The sequence below is a fragment of the Hemicordylus capensis genome, chromosome 6 (assembly GCF_027244095.1).
Source record: "Hemicordylus capensis ecotype Gifberg chromosome 6, rHemCap1.1.pri, whole genome shotgun sequence".
In the NCBI taxonomy this organism is placed as follows: domain Eukaryota; kingdom Metazoa; phylum Chordata; class Lepidosauria; order Squamata; family Cordylidae; genus Hemicordylus; species Hemicordylus capensis.
Genome location: NC_069662.1, coordinates 106,185,011 through 106,204,981, shown reverse-complemented (window position 1 = coordinate 106,204,981; position 19,971 = coordinate 106,185,011). Strand labels below are relative to the sequence as shown.

Genomic DNA, 19,971 nt, shown 5'->3' with positions numbered 1-19,971 from the left:
CAGCAGTGCTATAGTTCATGATTCATAGGCCAAGCCTAGCTACTTGACTAGGCCCAAACCAGACCCAAATAATGTTTTTCTTCATCAGTAGACCACAGCCCAATTACAATTGCAATAGTAGGATTTAATTACATTGGGATAGGAGCTGTAGCCACAAGGAATGTGCAATTCAATTCATCCTCAAATCAATTTGGGTCAAATCGAGAGTGATTCGCAAATTCTACCCCAAATCTAATCACCCTCAAAACAGGGCCCGATTCAGGGTTGAGGGGAATCTCCCCTGATATGATGGCCAAGCTGCCTGTTCTTAACAAATCAATTCAATTTTTTTGCAATTTGATTCAAGCTTGAATCAGATCGCAAACATTGATTCAAAGCATGCAAACCCCTAGTAGCCACAGGGATGGGACCGTAGTGCACCAGCAGAGTAGTAGTGTGCATGGTTCAGTTCGGGCACAATTAAAAAGCCCTCCGGACCGGTTCAGCATTCCGGCGGTCCGGAGGTTGGGAAGGGCGGGGGAGTCTCTCTTTAAGGGGGGGTGGTAGTACTCCCCCCCGCCGCTCTTCCCCCTCCGGCACTGGTGCATTTAAAAATCTTCTTGGGGTAGAGGAGTTCCTCCCTGCCGCCCCTGCCCCCGTCGTTGCCCTTTAAGCCTTAAACAGAGAAGAGCTAGCGGCGTGCATGTGCCCTTCGCGGAGCGCGTGCTCGTCTCTGCCGCTGGCGCGCACACCACATACATCATGTGGTGTGCGCGCGCCAGCGGCGGAGACGAGCATGTGCTCTGAGAAGGGTGCATGCGTGCCGCTAGCTCTTCTCTGTTTAAGGCTTAAAGGACAACGACGGGGGCAGGGGCGGCAGGGAGGAACTCTGCCGCCCCAAGAAGATTTTTAAATGCACCAGCGCCGGAGGGGCAGGGGGTGGTAAGTGCTACCACCACCACCCTTAAAGAGAGACTCCCCCCAGTGCCGGACCACGCTTCTGTGGTTCCGTGCACATCCCTACAGCAGAGCTCATATTTGCATGTAGTAGAACTCATATTTGCATGAGACTCCAGGAATCAGCAGCATCAGTCTCTAGGAAGCTATTGAAAGCAATTGATATAGTGAACAATCTTGGACTTGTACAATGATTTCTACAGTCTAGATTACAGACCTCAGTTTTCCCATCTGTAAAATGGAAGCAGTTGTATTTTTCTATTTCAGAGATGCTTGGAACATGGAATATATGTCATACTAGAGAAAGAAAATCTGAGCCTTATTATTTTTAGCCTACTTTCCAGTAGGCTTATGAGAGCACTCAGCATTCTGTGTGTGTGACCATGTGCCACCCCCATCAACTTCGCAACGCCTGGACCAATGTGAACCAAATTGGGTTCAGTTGTAGGGACACATAGGGACTCCTCAGTGGTGTAGTTTGTGATGATGTCATACACCTTGATCCAAGATGCAGACATATAAACTTTTGAAGCGCAAGTGGACTAACATGTGAACTACCTAACCAGTTTGAATCAAATTTGCTACAACTGTAGGAACACATAGGGAACCCAAATGGTGTGGTGTGTGATGATGTCATCCACTCCAATTCAAGATGGCGGCTGCGTAAACATCTGAGGCACAAGTGGACTAATATGTGGTCTAACCAATTACACATAGGGACACCTCAGTGGCATAGTTTGTGATGATATCCACCCTGATTCAAGATGGCAGAAGCATAAACCTTTGAGGTGCAAGTGAGCTAACTTGTGAATCACTTAACCGATTTGAACCAAATTTGCTACAGCTGTAGGGACACATGGGGACTCCTCAACAGCATAGATTGTGACGATGTCATCCACCCCAATTCAAGATGGTGGACACGTAAATCTTTTGAGGTGAAAGTGCACTAACTTGTGGACAGTCTTACCAATTTGAAACCAAATTTGCTTAATGGACACATAGGGATGTCCCAATAATGTAGTTTGTGATTATATCACCCACCCCAATCCAAGATGGTGGATGCATAAACTTTTGAAGCGCAAGTGCACTAACTTCTGTCTAACCGATTTGAACCAAATTTGGAACAGCTGTAGTGAGTGACACACAGGGACACCTCAATGGTGCACTTTGTAATGATGACATCCACCCCGATCCAAGATGTCGGACACATGAACATTGGTTAACTCCTCGTTATGTGAGGGTTTCGTACCAGCAGCCCTTAAAGAGGCGATAGTTCACCCTCACTTGAAGAAACCCTCCCTGGACCCTGAGGTCCTTGACAACTATAGGCCAATCTCCAACCTCCCTTTTGTAGCGAAGGTGTTAGAGAGGGTTGTATGTACCCAGCTTGAGAGGGTCTTAGAGGAAACTGGCTATCTTAATTCTTATCAGTCGGGTTTCAGGCCTCGGCACAGCACAGAGACAGCATTGCTCACTCTAGTAGATGACCTTCTTCAGGACCTTGATGAGGGTAGTGTCCCTCTCCTGGTCCTTCTAGATCTCTCAGCGGCTTTTGACATTATTGATCATGCTATCCTCCTTGACCCCCTTCGTGGGTTGGGTATTGGGGGCACTGTCTTACAGTGGTTCTGTTCTTACTTTAGCGGGCGTGTCCAGTCGGTATGCATTGAGGACAGATGCTCTGACCCATGGCCACTCCTTTATGGAGTTCCCCAGGATTCAGTTCTTGCCCCTGTCCTCTTTAACATCTATATGGAGCCGCTGGGTCAGGTCATTTCCCAGTTTGGGGTGAGATTTCATCAATACGCTGATGATACTCAGCTGTATATTGCCATCCCAGACCATTCTGGAGATGCTGTTTTTGTACTTACTCAATGTCTGGAAGCTGTTAAGGTCTGGATGAATCAAAATAAGCTCAGACTAGTGATGTGCACGGAACCACGTGGTGCGGTCCAGCACTGAGGGGGGGTCTACCTTTTAGAGCGGGGGGTAGAACTTACCCCTCCCGCCGCTCTTCCCCCTCCGGCGCTGTCTTTTAAATTGAAGTTTTCGGGGCGGCAGCGTTCCTCCCTGCCGCCCCTGCCCCCACCGTTGTCCGGAAGAAGCAGTAATACAAGCACGCATGTGCGCGTCGCGGTGCGCGTGTGTCGGCAAACTTCAATTTAAAACACAGCGCTGGAGGGGGAAGAGCGGCAGGAGGGGTAAGTTCTACCCCCCGCCCTTAAAGGTAGACCCCCCCTCAGTGCCGGACCGCCGGACCAGTCCGTTTCCGAACCGGTTCGGAGGCCTCCAACATGGCCTCCGAACCGGTTCGTGCACATCCCTAGCTCAGACTGAATCCCACCAAGACTGAAGTACTCTTACTCAGCCCTCGTACCGGCCAACAGCTGGATGTGAACCTTGTTTTAGATGGGGTGGCACTGCCCCCAAAGGAGCTTGCACATGACTTGGGGGTCCTTTTGGATTCGCACCTCCTGCTTGAACAGCAGGTCGAGGCTGCAGCCAGAAGTGCCTTTGCCCAGCTCCATCTGATTCGTCAATTACGCCCTTACCTTGATTGGCAAGCATTAATAACAGTGACCCATGCCCTTGTTATCCCCCGCCGAGATTATTGTAACACCCTCTATCTAGGGTTACCTTTGAGGATGATCGGAAAACTACAATGGGTCCAGAATGCAGCGGCTCATCTACTTATGGGTGCCAGAAAATATGACAGGGTAACACCTCTCCTGCAGTCATTGCACTGGTTGCCTATTCGCTGCCGAGTTCAATTTAATATCCTGGTTTTGACCTTCAAAGCCTTGCGGGGTTTGGCACCTGTTTACCTACAGACCCGCCTCTCCTATCCAGTTACATCCCGTCCGGTCTGATCTGGTCAGATGGCCCTTTTGTTGGTCCCCAATTTCCGAAAGGTTTAGGGAGCTAGATCCCGTGAAAGGGCCTTCTCGGTTGCCGCCCCCCTGCTCTGGAATTCCTTTCCCCTGCAGATTTGTTTAGCTCCTTCTTTGTCGATTTTAAAATCTTTATTGAAGAGTTTTCTATTTCACCAGGTTTTTACCCTGTAGTTTATCTATTCCCACCTCGCCCCCTGTTAGTTACTTTAGATTTATTTAGAATATAATTTTAATACTGTCATGTTTTGCATGTTTTTGTACACCGCCCAGAGTCTTCGGAGTGGGCGGTATATCAAATGTTTCAAATAAATAAATAAATAAATTTGAGTTGCAAGAGATCTAACTTGTGGATCTCGATTTGCACCAAATTTCGTCCAGATGTAGAGATAGTGAAAAGAAAGTAGGCTGATTAGTTCTTACTAGACCAACTTGTTATTTTAATAAAATGAAATGAAATAAAAACATTTTCCAACTTGGCTGTTGTGTTTTCCGAGAGAAATCCCTTAAATATTTGCCTTGCTTATTGATTATTCATTAATGCTGCTTAACAAAGGAGGATTCATTAACCTCAACAGCTTACTGAAGAGTAATTAGTACTGTTATTAGGGATCCCAATATGATACTACAAGTAGATGGCGGTTTTGTCCATTTAACTTACTTTGATATGCTAAAGGTAATCCTTGGAGGACTTGAATTTTGATGTTTATGTTAACTATATTTTACATGATATTCCTTTCAGTTTCACTGAAAATTAGAGAGGAAACAAAGCCTTGTGGGCAGCTGAACTGGCGGTAGTATGCATCATATCCCTTTCTCCTTGTAAAGAATTCTAAGACAATTAATGAATGCTCTCTTTAGAGGGAAAGGGCCTGTGAAATGTGCTTTGCAATCCTACTGTGAAGTTTGGTAAAGAAGATAAAATCAGAAAAACACACATTTCTATGCAAAGTATTAAGCAAATATTAACATGCTAGGTGATCATTTAAAAATAAATAAAATAAAGATGTTCTGGATCATATAAAACAACAATGAAAAGGTTGGGCCAAGAAGGCTAATTTCATAACAGACTGATAAATACTCACATAGCTATGAAATTTCTAATTAGTGTTATGGTGACTGAACATTTTCCATCGTGACATGACAATATTCCATTCCAGCCCATTGCTGTAGTGCATGAAGGTCACCAGCTAGTGCTTGTTTAAAGGCCTTAGAAACTTTGTTTAAGCTACAAGCCTATGTGTTCAGCCAGTCATGACAGCTGTGAATGCGAAGCATAGCACAGGCCACCCAGAAGGAATAGATACAAACTAAGGGTAGGAACAGGCTTTCATTATTGCCTCTTCACAGATCAAACCAACCTCAATTTTCTGATCCCCTTCAGCTCATTCAGTTTATTTTATCATATTTATCATATAATATCATTATTTATCATATAATATCAAACTGAGTTTGTGTTAATAGTGCTTCCTGGAGTGAAAATTCCTGATGCCACTTTCTATCTGCCAGTGGAATTTTTTTAATTTTCCATTAAAAGTTCCAAATACGTTCTCCGTTATTGAAGTCTTCTTTGGGTTAGTTCTCATTGACCTATTTTAATTGCCTCCTTTATTCTCATTGGTGCACATTCTGAGCTGTGTTAGTAGGGCGACAGAGAGCAGTGTGGCAGCCCAAATGCTGTCTTGCCGCTCAGCCCAGAGCATTGCTAAGCAGGCAAACACGCATGGAGTAGAAGGGAGAGCAATTTTTGGTGCTCTCTTCTCCCTACAAAAGGACTTTTTGGCTTCAGAAATATGTTCTTGAGGACTGCTTGACCTTCAAGGACAATGTTCTTCATTGCAAGGCCTGGGAGCCAGTAATGGTTTCCATTGAACCTAAATGAGGTTTCCGAACTAATTGCTTATTAGGCCTATGCAAAGCTTTGGCTGGAGCTGAATACTCCATGCAGCTCCCCTGACAAAGCATGGAGGCAACTGTTCCCACTGGCAGAGCCATGCTTTGCCCTTTGTGAAAGCACTGGGAAGGATTACACTTCCCAGAGTTCCATGCATACCTCCCAAGATGGTGCTGAGGATGAACAAGGCTCCCTTTTTCTTAAAGAGGCCTCCAGCTCTGGGAAAGGTACAGCACTGTGGAGGTCAGTATCTGGAAAATGGCTCTCACAGAGGGTTTTTCTCAAAGTGTTCCCTGAATGAAAAATAATGAAAATCTCTGTTCAAGAACATATTTCAGAACCCAAAAAGTTCTGGCCTGAACTAGCATATGAAACTAGCAATGACCTCTGCTCAGGAGATGGAGAGGAGTTGCATGCTGTTATTACATGCAACAGTAAATGGTCCCAAATGCAAAAAAGGAAAGTATGTTATCTGGGGGACTCCCTGGTCCATTACATGTATAGCAAATCTGTTCATTATGAGGGCTATTTTCATGATGCGTGGTGGGAAGAGAGGGATGGATCCAAAAAAGTTTGAGCAAGGAAGATCTGCCAAATGTGTGGATACTAGGTGGGCCAAATAATACCTGCATAATAAACTGAAGGAACTTTAATGGTATGAGAGAAAGCATACACCCTTTTGTAGTTGGGTGAGAAGGTGGAAGTGGACTGCAAAACCTCCTCCACCTAATGCATGAATTGATGGGGCCAAGTTTAGGGGGGCAATTTTATGTTGGAAGAATTCTGCACATCAAAGGTAACGTGAGTAGGATCTCTTTGTGATATGAATCGTGTTTAGTATTTACTATGCACTTTAAATATGTATTTAACTGTGCACTTATCCTGATTTGTTTCTGCATCTAAGCTCCTGCAGTTCCAGCATACAAACATAAATTTATTGTGTACTTATTGTTTCCTGTAATGGAGTTCTAATGACTACACATGTAAGAGTTGTTCTCATTTTAAAAAACAACAGCCCCAAAAGTCTATTTGATGGGAGGAGAAAGCAGAGAAAATTGCTCCCGTTATCCCTCCGCACATGTTTGGCTGGTCGGCAATGTTCTGGCACATCTTTGTACCCACGTTGCTCTCTGCTGCCCTACTTATGCTTTGCAGAATGTGAAGCACTGCCTACTTTATTTATTTGCATATCCAAAGTTCCACACAAGCAGGGGCTCTTCCATTCATTCAATGTCTGGGACAACCATGGGAGGTGTATGTTAGGGATGTGCAAACTGGCTCGATGTTGAACAGGTTCAACATCGAGCCGGTTCAGGCTAGCCTCTAACCCTAACCTGTCAGGCTAGTCTCAAGTTATATGACACCCAGGAGGCTACCAGCATTGGCGTTTAGCATATCAGCCGGTGGAGCGGAGAGTAGACAGAGAGACAAAGTAGGTTATCAGGCAAAGCAGTACAAGCAATCCCACAGCAGAGCCAGTCCCAGTCGTAACGATATCTAAGCCGGTCGACCAAGTCCAAATCGAGTTCCACAAGTAGAGTACAAATGGTCCGGGGTCAGTGCACGAGCAAAGCAAGCAGGAACACAGCTGGGTAGTACAACAAACACGATGTTGCTTCCAGAACTGCGACTGTGGTGTGGCGGTCTTAAAAAAGTGGAAACCACATGCTTTCAATCATTGGTCTCCGACTCAGCAGTTCTCCTTGTTATCCAAGTAGTTCTGCGTGTGAGTCTCCTAATATCCTCCTGTCTCTTCAACTGGTGACACTCTACAGCTGAGATCTGCTGCATCTCCTCCACAGGAGCTGTCATACTAGGCTCCATCTCTCCCTCAATGTCCCATGAATCAGCCCCGCTTGCCTTGGCAACTTCTTGCCTTTGAAGCTGCTGCACTCCCTCCTCCGCTGTCACACTGCCTCATCTTTGGAGTCCGATAGCATGCCCATGACACTGGGGTTGAACCAAACCATCCCCTGTTCGGTCCATACACCCCACAACTATTCGGGGTTTGCAAACTTTTTTATTTTTTAAGAAAGAAAATTGAACCTTTACTCCCTTCGGGGCAGTTCCTTGAGGCGGTGGGGGGCGGGGTCCGTGGCGGTTCCCGCTTCCCCCCGCCTGTCTCAATGCAGCCCAAACTGGCCCATTCGGCCGGCTCTTCGCCCCGTTCGGGCCTCCCCCCTTGGCGCAGTGGCCATTTTGGACGCTGCCACACTTGCACAATTGGCCTCTGAGAGGCCTGGGTCATGCCAGGCCTCTCAGAGGCCAATCGCGCAGGCACAGCAGCATTCAAAATTGTCTCCCCACCAAGGGGGAAGGTTCGAATGCTGAATGGGCTGGTTAGGGCTCCACTGAGGCCAGTAGGGGAGGGACCCCTCCATGGACCCCCAGCTGCCTCAAGGAACTCCCCCAAATGGTGTAAGGGCACATTTTTTTAAAAGGTCCACGGACACACACACCCCGAACTGAACTGGTGGGGGTTTCAAGGGGGTGCCAGATTGAACTGGACTGGTCAGGTTCGAGTCTGGTCTGGACTTGAACCGAACCGGGTCAGCTGGTTCCGTGCACATCCCTAGTGTATGTGGCTTGGGAAGCATGTGCCATGGGAGGTATATGTGGAGCTTTCCCAAATGCTGAAATGAATGGAGGAGCCCCTGCTTGTGTGGAAATCTGGACATGTAGCACCACCTTTGTACGATCTTATTTATTTATTTATTTATTTATTTATCAATCATATTTTCATACTGCCTTATATGCAAATAACTGAAGCCATTAGATTAAGGACCACTGTACATGTCTTGTAACTCTTGGTGTAGGTCTTACAGGAAATGTGTGATACACTGGTTGCTACAGTAACAAAGTGAATTTTGAATATAGTGATGTGCCCAAACTGGTTCGGCACCTCCTTAGGGAGGGAACTGCATTTGAACCGGTTCAGCGGGGCACAGAGTGGTCCCTTTAAAAACCAGGTAAGCAGGTCCTTTCCTGCTTCTTCGCCATCCCACCGCTTTTCTCGGTGCAGCGCTCACTGTCCAAATGTCCAAATGTCCTGCGCATGGCGTTGGCACACACATGGCTGCTGCGCATGTGCAGCAGCCATGTGCATGCCACCACTGTTCACAGGCTGCTGGAAGCAGTGCTACAGCCGCACACAGCTTTTTCAACAGCAAGCACCATGCCCAGAAAAGCGGTGGGGTGGCGGAGGATCTGGTAAGGACCTGCTTACCTGGTTTTTAAAAGGATCTGATCCCCACCCCGCCCATGGCTGCCTGAGCCAGTCTGGCACATGCCTAGTTGACTGGATACAAGCAATTTCCAAGCCTGGTGCAAAATGTGTTATGTGAATCTGTTGATATAGTTTATTGCAGTGCTAACACTATATTCTGAGTTTCATGGCAGAGTTTTGCTCATGGTATTATACGGTAATATTATGATATGATTATACCCTTATTCTTTTTATTGTGGCTCCCTTAACACAGCTTTCTTGCCAAAATTAGTAACTTATTGGTGGTAAGATTGTTATTTTTCCATAGGGCTTATTGCTACTGAGGCATCTTCATGCCCAGGCATTCAGTTAATATTGTTCCCTCTAGGCAAGGATGTCACTGATTATTATTATTATTATTATTATTATTATTATTATCATTTTAGACTTATTTCTGCCTTACTCACTTTCCCTGAAAACTATAGAACTGTTGTTAATTGTTGAGAGTAATTTAGTGGGAGAGTCAAAACACTCAGCTGCCATTGAACTGAGCTCAGATTGCTGAGAAAATTTAGAGCACCTCAAAATAAATTCTTAAAGGACTTCCAAATGTAACTCTTTAATGAACAAAAATAACTGCAGGTTGCAGTCATAACTAATAGGAAGCTACTCTTGTTGTGGTTATGTTTCTCTACACTAAGTTTTAGGATATGCAATAATGTCTAATGTTCTTTTACTTCCCTTTTGCAAGCACATTAATTAAAAAAATTACATATATTTAATTTCTTGAACTTTGAACTTTTGAACTTGAGTCTTCGAACTTTTAATTTCTTGATTTTTATATTTAATTTCTTGAACTAAATTATATCCAGATTAGATTGGAATTCCATTTACAGATGTGTTTATAAATAGTTGATGGCCTTTTATAGTACAGGTGAAATTCGGAGAATTAGAATATCGTGCAAAAGACCATTAATTTCAGTAATGCAAATTAAAAGGTGAAACTGATATATGAGACAGACGCATTACATGCAAAGCGAGATAAGTCAAGCCTTAATTTGTTATAATTGTGATGATCATGGCGTACAGCTCATGAAAACCCCAAATCCACAATCCCAGAAAATTAGAATATTACATGGAACCAAGAAGACAAAGATTGAAGAATAGAACAATATCGGACCTCCGAAAAGTATACAGTGTACTGTGCTTGATTGGCCAGCAAACTCGCCTGACCTGACCCCATAGAGAATCTATGGGGCATTGCCAAGAGAAGGATGAGAGACATGAGACCAAACAATGCAGAAGAGCTGAAGGCCGCTAATGAAGCATCCTGGTCTTCCATAATACCTCATCAGTGCCACAGGCTGATAGTATCCATGCCACGCCGCATTGAGGCAGTAATTACTGCAAAAGGGGCCCAAACCAAGTACTGAATACATATGCATGCTTATACTTTTCAGAGGTCCGATATTGTTCTATTCTTCAATCCTTGTCTTCTTGGTTCCATGTAATATTGTGGTTTTCTGGGATTGTGGATTTGGGGTTTTCATGAGCTGTACGCCATGATCATCACAATTATAACAAATTAAGGCTTGACTTATCTCGCTTTGCATGTAATGCGTCTGTCTCATATATCAGTTTCACCTTTTAATTTGCATTACTGAAATTAATGGACTTTTGCACTATATTCTAATTCTCCGAGTTTCACCTGTATACTAGTAGGTGAGGCCCGTCAACCGTGCAAAGTCATTTTGTGTGGATTAGACTTCTAGGAAGGTTCAAGACATTAAATATATGTACTTTTTTTTCCCATTAATGTGTTTGCAAAAGGGAAGTAAAAGAACAGTTTGAAACCTGAGCCCCTGGTGGCACAGTGGTAAAACTGCTGCCCTGTAACCAGAAGGTTACAAGTTTGATCCTGACCAGGGGCTCAAGGTTGACTCAGCCTTCCATCCTTCCGAGATCGGTAAAATGAGTACCCAGAATGTTGGGGGCAATATGCTAAATCATTGTAAACCGCTTAGAGAGCTCCGGCTATAGAGCGGTATATAAATGTAAGTGCTATTGCTATTGCTGTAGAATTTCAACTCTAAACATTCATTTAATTGTATAATGATGATATATGTTAAATTTGAATAACACTACATTTGAATCCAAGAAAGATCTTCTGCTTTTCATGGGCATTAGGTTGTTTTGGGATTACTGATCTGATTATTGAATGTTAAAAATCTATTGAGAACAATAACAGTTAAAATATGATTATTAATTCAGAATTTCAGCTTAAAAGTACTCCAAAATTATGTGTCCCAAACATATTCCAGTGTAAAAAGTGGTGCATTTTCAGTGACTTTAAGAGTCAGGAACGTTCATGCAAAATTTGGATATTCAGAATGTCTTCATAGAACTACCAAAAAAAAGTATGTAAATTTTGACCATACTTATTCTGGTGTAAAATGTAGTGCATCCAGTAAATGTATGTGGCAGGATTATCCATCGAAATTTGGTATCTATAGGTAAGCGGGAAGTATGATATTCAGAATTTCTCTTTTAAAAGCTGCCAAAAAATTATTTAAACTTTACCTGAGTATATTCTGGTGTAAAAAGTACAGTAGTGCATTCAGCTAATTTCAGTGGCAAGATTGTGTATGCCAAATTTGAGATCTATAGGTCATCAGAAAATATGGCTTTATTTTGCGCCAACAAACAAATTATTTAAAATATAAAATAGATTGGAGACATAAATCACTCTTTCTTCTGATGTAAGTTATATATTTTATTATGTTAGAATCAGAGTTCATATACTCCACTGCCCAGAGACGGAAGTTTGGGATGGTATAGAAATTCAAAAACAAACAAACAAATTTACTATGTTACATAGAGAAGTTTCAGACACCTTGCTGCAAGTAAGAATGAGGGAAGTGGCAATCCCCAGCAAGTGCGCTTGCACCTCCTAACGGTTCTTCCACTGCTTTCCATATATTTTGATCCCAGAAATGTTGGTTAGAGAATGTTGGGACCCCTCCACAGCCTGACATTCACCCAACATTTGAAGCTGGCAGATAATGTTGGGTGGTTCAGGGGACCTGACATTCTTCACCTAACATTTCTGGCTTCAGATGACATGGAAAGTGGTGAAAGTACCAGCAAGCACTAGGAGCACGTGCTTGCTCAGGATGCTGCTTCCCTCCTACTTACTTGCAGCAAGTTAAATGAACCCGCCAAAAGATTAAGATGTTTTATTTATGGTAGGTTATGTGCAATTATCTGTTGTAAACAGCCCAGAGACTTAAGTTTGGGACTGTATAAAAATATTGATAGATAGATAGATAGATAGATAGATAGATAGATAGATAGATAGATAGATAGATAGATAGGAATCTAAGATCCATGGGCCATAGCAGTCTCGTCAAAGTTTCCACTAGTTCACAGAATGGTGTAAAGAATCTTATTATTTATTTGTTTGTTTGATTTCTATACTGCCCTTCCAAAAATGACTCAGGGCAGTTTACCCTAACCCCCAATGGCCCAGGTTAGGAGATGAGGCTCTGAGTCACCAGACTGCTTGCCCACTGACTGCAACCACTGCACAGGCAAATTCCCCTGCTTGGGAGAAGGAACAGGTCCCTGGCCATTAACCAAGGACACATCTGACCTATTGCTGCCAGCAGGAGTAGGGATGAAATTGCAGGTTTTGCAGCATCCCCGATATCATAAGACACTTAGGGTCCTTCCCCCTGCTGACCTGTTTCCCATAGTGGATGCAGGCAGCATGGAGTGGTTCATCAGGATGGAGCTCAAAATGATCCCACAGCATACAGCCATTGGTCTGGGCCCATTTTGGTGGTATTAGTACTACTGGGCAGGGCTGTCCCTAGGGGACGCCAGGCTGGGGGCGAATCAGCATGTGTGGGGCCCCCTTAACATTTCAATCTGTTATGCACAATATGTAGAACACAGTCACAAACATACACAATTTAACACAGTTGCATTCCAAACTTGAATTCGAAAATTGAACTCTCTTGCAATAAAAAAAATATCATTTGAAGGAAGACACTTGGATTCCCATCACTTAATTCAAAATTGGATGGCGGCCACTGAGTGTAGGTTATGGTTAAACAATCCATGTTGGATAATTTGTGGGAAATGCAGTCATCATACTTCCTAATGACCTACAAATACAAATACCAAATTTGGCATGGACAATCCTGCCACTGAAATTAGCTGAATGTACTACTATTTACATGTTTACTCCAGAATATGCTGGGAGGGAAGGATTAAATGTTTATTTATGTGTTTATTATGTATTTAACATATTTTTATACTGCCTAAAACTTACATCTCTGGGCGGTTTACAACAGCAGTAATTATCTGGGTGGTTTGCAACAAAATAAAAACAAAAGTAAAACATTAGTTAAAAACAAAAACAAGAAATTTAAAACACAATTTTAAAAATGTTAAATATCATTTTGCTTGTTTTTTAAAAGAAATCCTCAAGATAACTAGCAGATTTTAACTGTCATTGTTAAAATCATCTCAACAGATGTACACCACTCAGGGGCGTAGCAAGGTTGGAGTGGGCCCAGAGACAAGATTTTAAAATGGGCCCCTCACTGATATACACACACAAACACACTTCACAGTATATAGTGCACTCACACTCACATCCCCATTATGAATACCGTGAATATCTAGTTCACATTGAATCTAGGTTTTTTTACTCTCTGCTACTGCCGATCTCCAAGAGACTCAACATAATTCATAGGGGGTGCAACACGGGTGGGCGGGGAGTCATGTGACGTGCCTCTGGGGGGCCCCTCGAGGCAGTGGGGCCCTAAGACGACGGTCTCCCCTTGCCTAATGGTAGTTACGCCCCTGACAGCACTAAATAATCAGCTCGGTAATTCCAAAACCACATCATGCCTCAAAGAAACAGATCTTTCTCAGATTCACATTTACCATATATAGTTATTATTCAATAAAATGAAAAACATTTGAAGTTGAATCCTACAAATTTCACTGTTCTTTTACTTCCCTTTTGCAAGCACATTAAATAAATCTATTACCTATATTAAAATCCTCTATCAGTGAAATCTATGCAAAAAGACTTTGCCCAATCAACAAGTCTTACCTACAAGTGACTATATTGGACAGAAACCCAGATATGATAGTTGCTCCTATCTTTAAACTGACATTTATGTAAAACATTATGTGAAGCAATCAAGTGTATTGCTTTGCTTCTGCCACAAAAGCAGGAATACCATGAAGAAAAATGGGCATGATTCAGCAAAAGGTTTACACTGAAATTCTTTGTGTTTACCATTTTTGTTTGTTAAATATAAATAAACTAGCTGACCCGTGCGGCCGCCGCTGCCCTGCGGGGGCCGAGTGCGGCCGCCGCCGCCGCCTCGCCTCCATGGCCGGGCCCGGCCAGTCCCGCCGCCTCGCCTCCGCGGCCTGGCCAGTCCCACCGCCTCGCTTCCGCGGCTGGGCCCGGCCAGGCCAGGCTACCTCTCTCTCTCCTCCCGCCCCCCGTCTCCGGCGGGGCAGAGTGTGGCCGCCGCCGCCAGTGGGCCTGGCCGGCCCCAGAGTGCCGCCACCGATGCCGCGGCCGGCCCCAGAGTGCCGCCATCATGCCCGCCGCCTTGCCTCCACGGCCGGGCCCGGCCCCGCCGCCTTGCCCCGCCTCGCTGGGCCCGCCGCCTCGCTGGGCCCCGCCGCCTTGCCCCGCCTCGCTGGGCCCGCTGCTCGCTGGGCCCCGCCACCACGGCCTGGCCCACCGCCATCGCGCTGGGCCCGCCGCCTCGTCCCGCCTCATGGCCGGGGCCGCCACCACCTTGCTGGGCCCACCGCCTCGCTGGGCTCCGCCGCCGCGGCCCTGGGCCCGCCACCTTGCCTCTGCAGCCACCCAGCAAGCGAATTCTCCTGGGTGTGCTGCCAGCCAATCAGGCGCCCCCTGCAGCCCAGCCAATCAGCTGGGCTGCCGGGACGCATTTCTCCTGGGCACACCCAGGAGAATTATATATATAGATAACAGACAAGAATATCAAACTGCAGCTAGATCCTGTTGCTTCCCCTCCTCTTCTCCCAGCCCTTGCCCCGCCCTGAAACTTTACTGCAACTTATCACTAACACCTGTTCCTTGCTTCAACCCACCAAAGGTGGTGTTTTATTTTCCTTTCCCCTTTGAAACAGTCTTTTAATGGGCATCAAGAAAATATGTTTAGCACTGCAGAAATGCTCACAGCATTTTAGTCCATTACAAACTGATTAAAAAGACAATATGTAAGTTATTTATATATGGACACAAAGCAAAATAATGTATATGAGAAAACCATTTCCTCATATTTTGCTATTTAAGCCATTTTGATAACTTTGTTGCTAAAAAAGCAGCAGCAAATAAATATTTTTAATGGTGGGGTGGTGGTGGAGAAACCCACACACTCAGAGCTATAAGTAGTTTGGAATCCTCAGGAACAAAAGGCAGGAATAAAACAAAAACCAGATCCATTTTGTTAAAGCATTTTTTCTTTCCTATTATTCTCTTTAAAGCTTTTAATACATTTGAACTGACTAATTTCCTCACAAGAAGGCATATTGTTGGGATGGGGAGGGTTTTTCTTAGAAGTTTGTACCAGAACAGTTTTGGCATACTTTGAAAATGATTTTTTTAAAGTGTAAATCTCTCTCACACACTCATACTCAGAGAAGAAATACATGCACACAGATCGAGATTACTTCTCACACACATAGTTCATGGGGGTGGGTGGGAAGAGAAACACAGTGGCTTACACAAGAGGAACAAATCACTCTCACACACAAAACAAACAGATAAGAGTTGGTTTTTTTGTTTTACTTTCCTGGGCGTAGACAAGCAGAACAGCCAATTTCTTCCACGCCATCCATCATCATCAATCTTTATTACGGTCACAGACCAGCATAAAGTACATTTTAAAACCTAAGTAGCAATAGATTTCACACTCTATGACACACTACTATCATAAGATGATTTAAAATATACAATAATAAATATAAAATATGCTGAAGTACATTACTAGCATAAAATGATTTAAAATATAAAATATCGGCATGAGACTGCACTAAGGATCTAGCCATGGTTGTAATAAGAGATGTAGAAGACTCTGGGCTACGTTTTACTACTAGCCTAAAATGATTTAACTATGGCTGCAATAAGAAGCATAGGAATAAATCATGTAGTAGTACCCTAGATTGTTGCATGCTTATAAAGTAAGAAAAGATTTTTTTTAAAATTTAAAATATATAAAATCATGACAGTCATCATTAAAATAATAAGAGCTAATATACACTAAAAGGATAGCATATAATATACACAGAAATATAAAGCAGTAAAGTAGTAGCCAGCTGCAGGTCTATAGGTTGTTGGGCTACCACACTAAGGCAGTAGCTGTTCATAGAGGTGGGCTCTGGGCACTCATGGGAAGTCATCATCCACCGGATAGTAATCATGCTGCACAGAACCTGGCAACACTGTAGGTGACTCTGTCATCCAAATGCCGGCCAAAGCAGGGGAGGGGGAGCACAAGACCCAATCAGGAAGCTCCTTCTGGAAGAGAGCAGGACTAGCAGAGCAGTGTTAACTCTTTCTTGACTCTGTTGCCGCTGAGGAAATGCCAATCAGGATCAAAATTCACAGGGGGTGCAACTGCCCTTGCACCCCCCAGACCTGTCCCAGAATGGTGAGCTGCGCTGCTGCCTCTCTGCTGGCTGCTCCTGCAGCTGCAGTGACTGCCGAGAGAGAGAGAGAGCAGCATAGCTGTGAGCAGGGGCAGCCTGCTCGGTCTTGGAGCCTTTCAGGATTCGGAGGCTCAGTCAGCCATGTGATCGCCCACCAGTGCACAGCCTCTCCCAGCGCAGGGCACGGGGCAACTGCTCCAGTTGCCCAGGCCTAAGGATGGCCCTGCTACTGGGGGCTGGCTACAAGGCTGGCTACAAGGTTCTGTGCAGCATGATTACTATCCGGAAGAAAAAACTGCCAAAAGAAGAAAAAATTCTAAAAACATCTCCCAGTTAAAGCCACTGGGGCTGATGGTTCAATTCCCGCCCCATTGTTTGTGTGTGTGTGTGGGGGGGCGTTGGTTCAGCACAGCACCCCACTTAGTAAAGCCACTGGGGGCTGGCTATAAGGTATAAGGAGGTGAATTTTAAAAAATTCTAAGTAGCTACACCCAGTTAAAGCCACTGGGGCTGCTGGTACAATAATTTAAAAGAAGAAGAAGAAATAAAATAATCAGTTGGATTGGGGGTGGGGGACACAGATAAGACACAGGCCACCACCAGTGCTAAGCTGCTGCAGTCTCTGATCCTTCTCCTCTCCTGATACACAAAATGTCTCTCTAGCTCTCTGCCTCTAAGTAGTCCCCTGAAATACATTTTGAAAATCCCTCCTTTGGTTTCCTCCATCCCTCCTGCCTCCCCACCACCCCAGCCAATGGGGGCCCATGGACAACACGTGACTTGTATAATAGCAAATCAACCAAGAAGCAAGGAGATCTCAAGCCAATCAGAAGCCAGTGCCAGAGAAGACTATCCGCAAGGGGAAAACACGGAGACAAAATGGTGCTCAAATAACTTTGAGCTCTAATTAGGGTCTATTTGTTTCTAATCTGAATCAGGCCCTTTATTCTAGGAGTGATTCGATTTGAGTTCAAATCACGCAAAACAGCCTTATTCGAGCTTGAATTGATTCAACTCAAATGGATTTGCACATCTCTAGCTCACACACAAGTGTTTTGATGTCTGCTCAGTTAATTTTAGATCCTGCTCAGGTTGAATCAGGAAGAACTGATTCAACCGGAATCACTCTGAATGCATGTGTGCGTACATTGCCTTGATACTGCCGCCTAGAACAAAACAAAACTCATTCTGTGCACAGATGAAAAATGTTAGAGGGAACACAATCCACCTTGCCGAATACTTTGGGTCTGAGTCGGGAAATTCTCCAGTGAAATGTCATTGTCTTGCTATTACTTTGCCTCATTGTATTTGTGGCAGCTTTCAGTAAAGATAGTTGTTTATGTTCCTTTGAGCCCTGTTTATGGCTAATCAGAAGAGGATTGCTACAGGATTTTGCCACGTGTGAACACTATCCCATGCTACACATGACTATCTAACCCAGAAGTGAATTTAATATGCAAACAACCCCTAATTATCTACTTGCATGGAAGAGGTTTCCTGAACAAATTCACTTCTATGGCTGACTAAGTAATACTGAAGTATTTGGCAGTTTTCTGTGCCATAGGTTGATTAGATTAGCATGGCAAATGGTAATGTGCACAAAAGTTTTTTTTTTTTAAAGATTAAACCCTTAGGATAAATATCCTTCCAGTCCAACAGAATGAAAATTGCTAGTACAAAATCCTTAAATGATACCTTGACCTGGGCACTGTGGGGCTGGTTTACACATTACAGCTTCCTTATGGAATTGACTTTAAATTGCTCCACTTGATGGACGACCCACAAGCAGAGTCACTTGTATGCAGAGGATTACCTTATCATTCATTTGATTTCTATACTGCCCTTCCAAAAATGGCTCAGGGCGGTTTACACAGAGAAATAACAAACAAATAAGATGGAACCTTGTCCCTCAAAGGGCTCACAATCTAAAAAACTACCCATCCACTGAGTTCATCAGGAGAAACATTTTTAGTTATCCTATCAATGTCTGGATTATGGTTAGTGGGAATAAGGGAAATAATATGGTTAGTGGGAATAAGAATGTGTAACTCCCTGCCTCAGGAGGTCTGTCTAGCCACCTCTTTGTCAGGCTTCTGCCACCATTGAATTGGTTTCAACCTCCTAGTTCATTAGTTTATTTTGAAATATGAATTGTACTTACTGGGTTTTTGTGTTTTCACAAAATAAATTTATTATAAATTTATGTATTATTATTTATAAATTTATTTATTATCTCAAAATAACTGGTTAGCTTGTAATGTTAACCCCCCTTGAGTGCTTCATTTTGAAGTAGAATGTTGTGGGTGTGGTATCTTAAAACAAATAAATAAGTAAATAAAATAGCTTAATGCATGAGGTGAGCTGAGCTGTTGCACACAAAAGAATAGTGCCATGTGGAGTGATTTAAAGAGATTGCAGTGTGGTGGCTATAAAAATGTGTAAAATGGGTGTTAGACCTAGCCAAAAGAGAAATATCTTCCAGTAGTATCACCTTAAGTGGGTGAGTCACCTTCCAGTAGTGTCACCTTAAGCAGGGAAATGCTTAACTAACAAGAAGAAGGTTGCCAGTTCGAATCACCGCTGATACCCATATCGGGAAGCAGTGATATAGGAAGATGCTAAAAGGCCTAATCTCATACTGCGTGGGAAGAGGCAATGGTAAACTCCTCCTGTATTATACCAAAGACAACCACAGGGCTCTGTGGTTGCCGGGAGTCGAAATCGACTTGATTGCATACTTTACCTTTACCTTACTTCTGAAAGATGCTTGGGTTTGGTGAGTCTCCAAAGAGAGTGTTTAGCAAAATCACATTGTAGAGTCTTTTTTGGACTGTGTCATTCTAGACTGAAGGTGAAGGTTTGAAATTTTTCAGATTTCTACCACCATTAGAAGTACATAGGAAAACAAGCACAAGAGGCTTTATACTTACTTTGTGATATATTTTCCATATTCAAGGAGGACCTTTTCCCCCTCTTGGGGGAAGCATTCAAGAATGTGATTCACGAATATAGGAAAAAAATATAGAAATGCAGAAAGATCCCTTATACTGAGTCAGATCATTCGTCTGTCTAGGCCACATTTGCCTACACTGACTGCTATGACTCTTCAGGATTTTAGGAGTACCTCCAGCCCTAACTAGAGGTGATAGGAATTTAACCTGGGACCTTTTATATGCATAACATGTGTCCTACCTCTTACAGACCTTCCCCTGCCTGCAGTTCGAAGTGATACAGTTCAACAAGGATTGTACCCCATCATTTTACTGAATATGTTGCTCAGCTCCTGGAGAATATGACGGGACAAGGCAGGTCTTAATTGTTCAAGAGTTGTT

At 43.8% G+C, this 19,971-nt stretch overlaps 1 protein-coding gene across 8 annotated transcripts in view; it reads left to right on the top strand.

Moving 5' to 3' along the window:
* RBMS3 (RNA binding motif single stranded interacting protein 3) overlaps positions 1-19,971 on the top strand; it is a 1,053,558-nt gene that overhangs the window by 354,638 nt on the left and 678,949 nt on the right. The gene's annotated exons all lie outside the window — the stretch shown is intronic.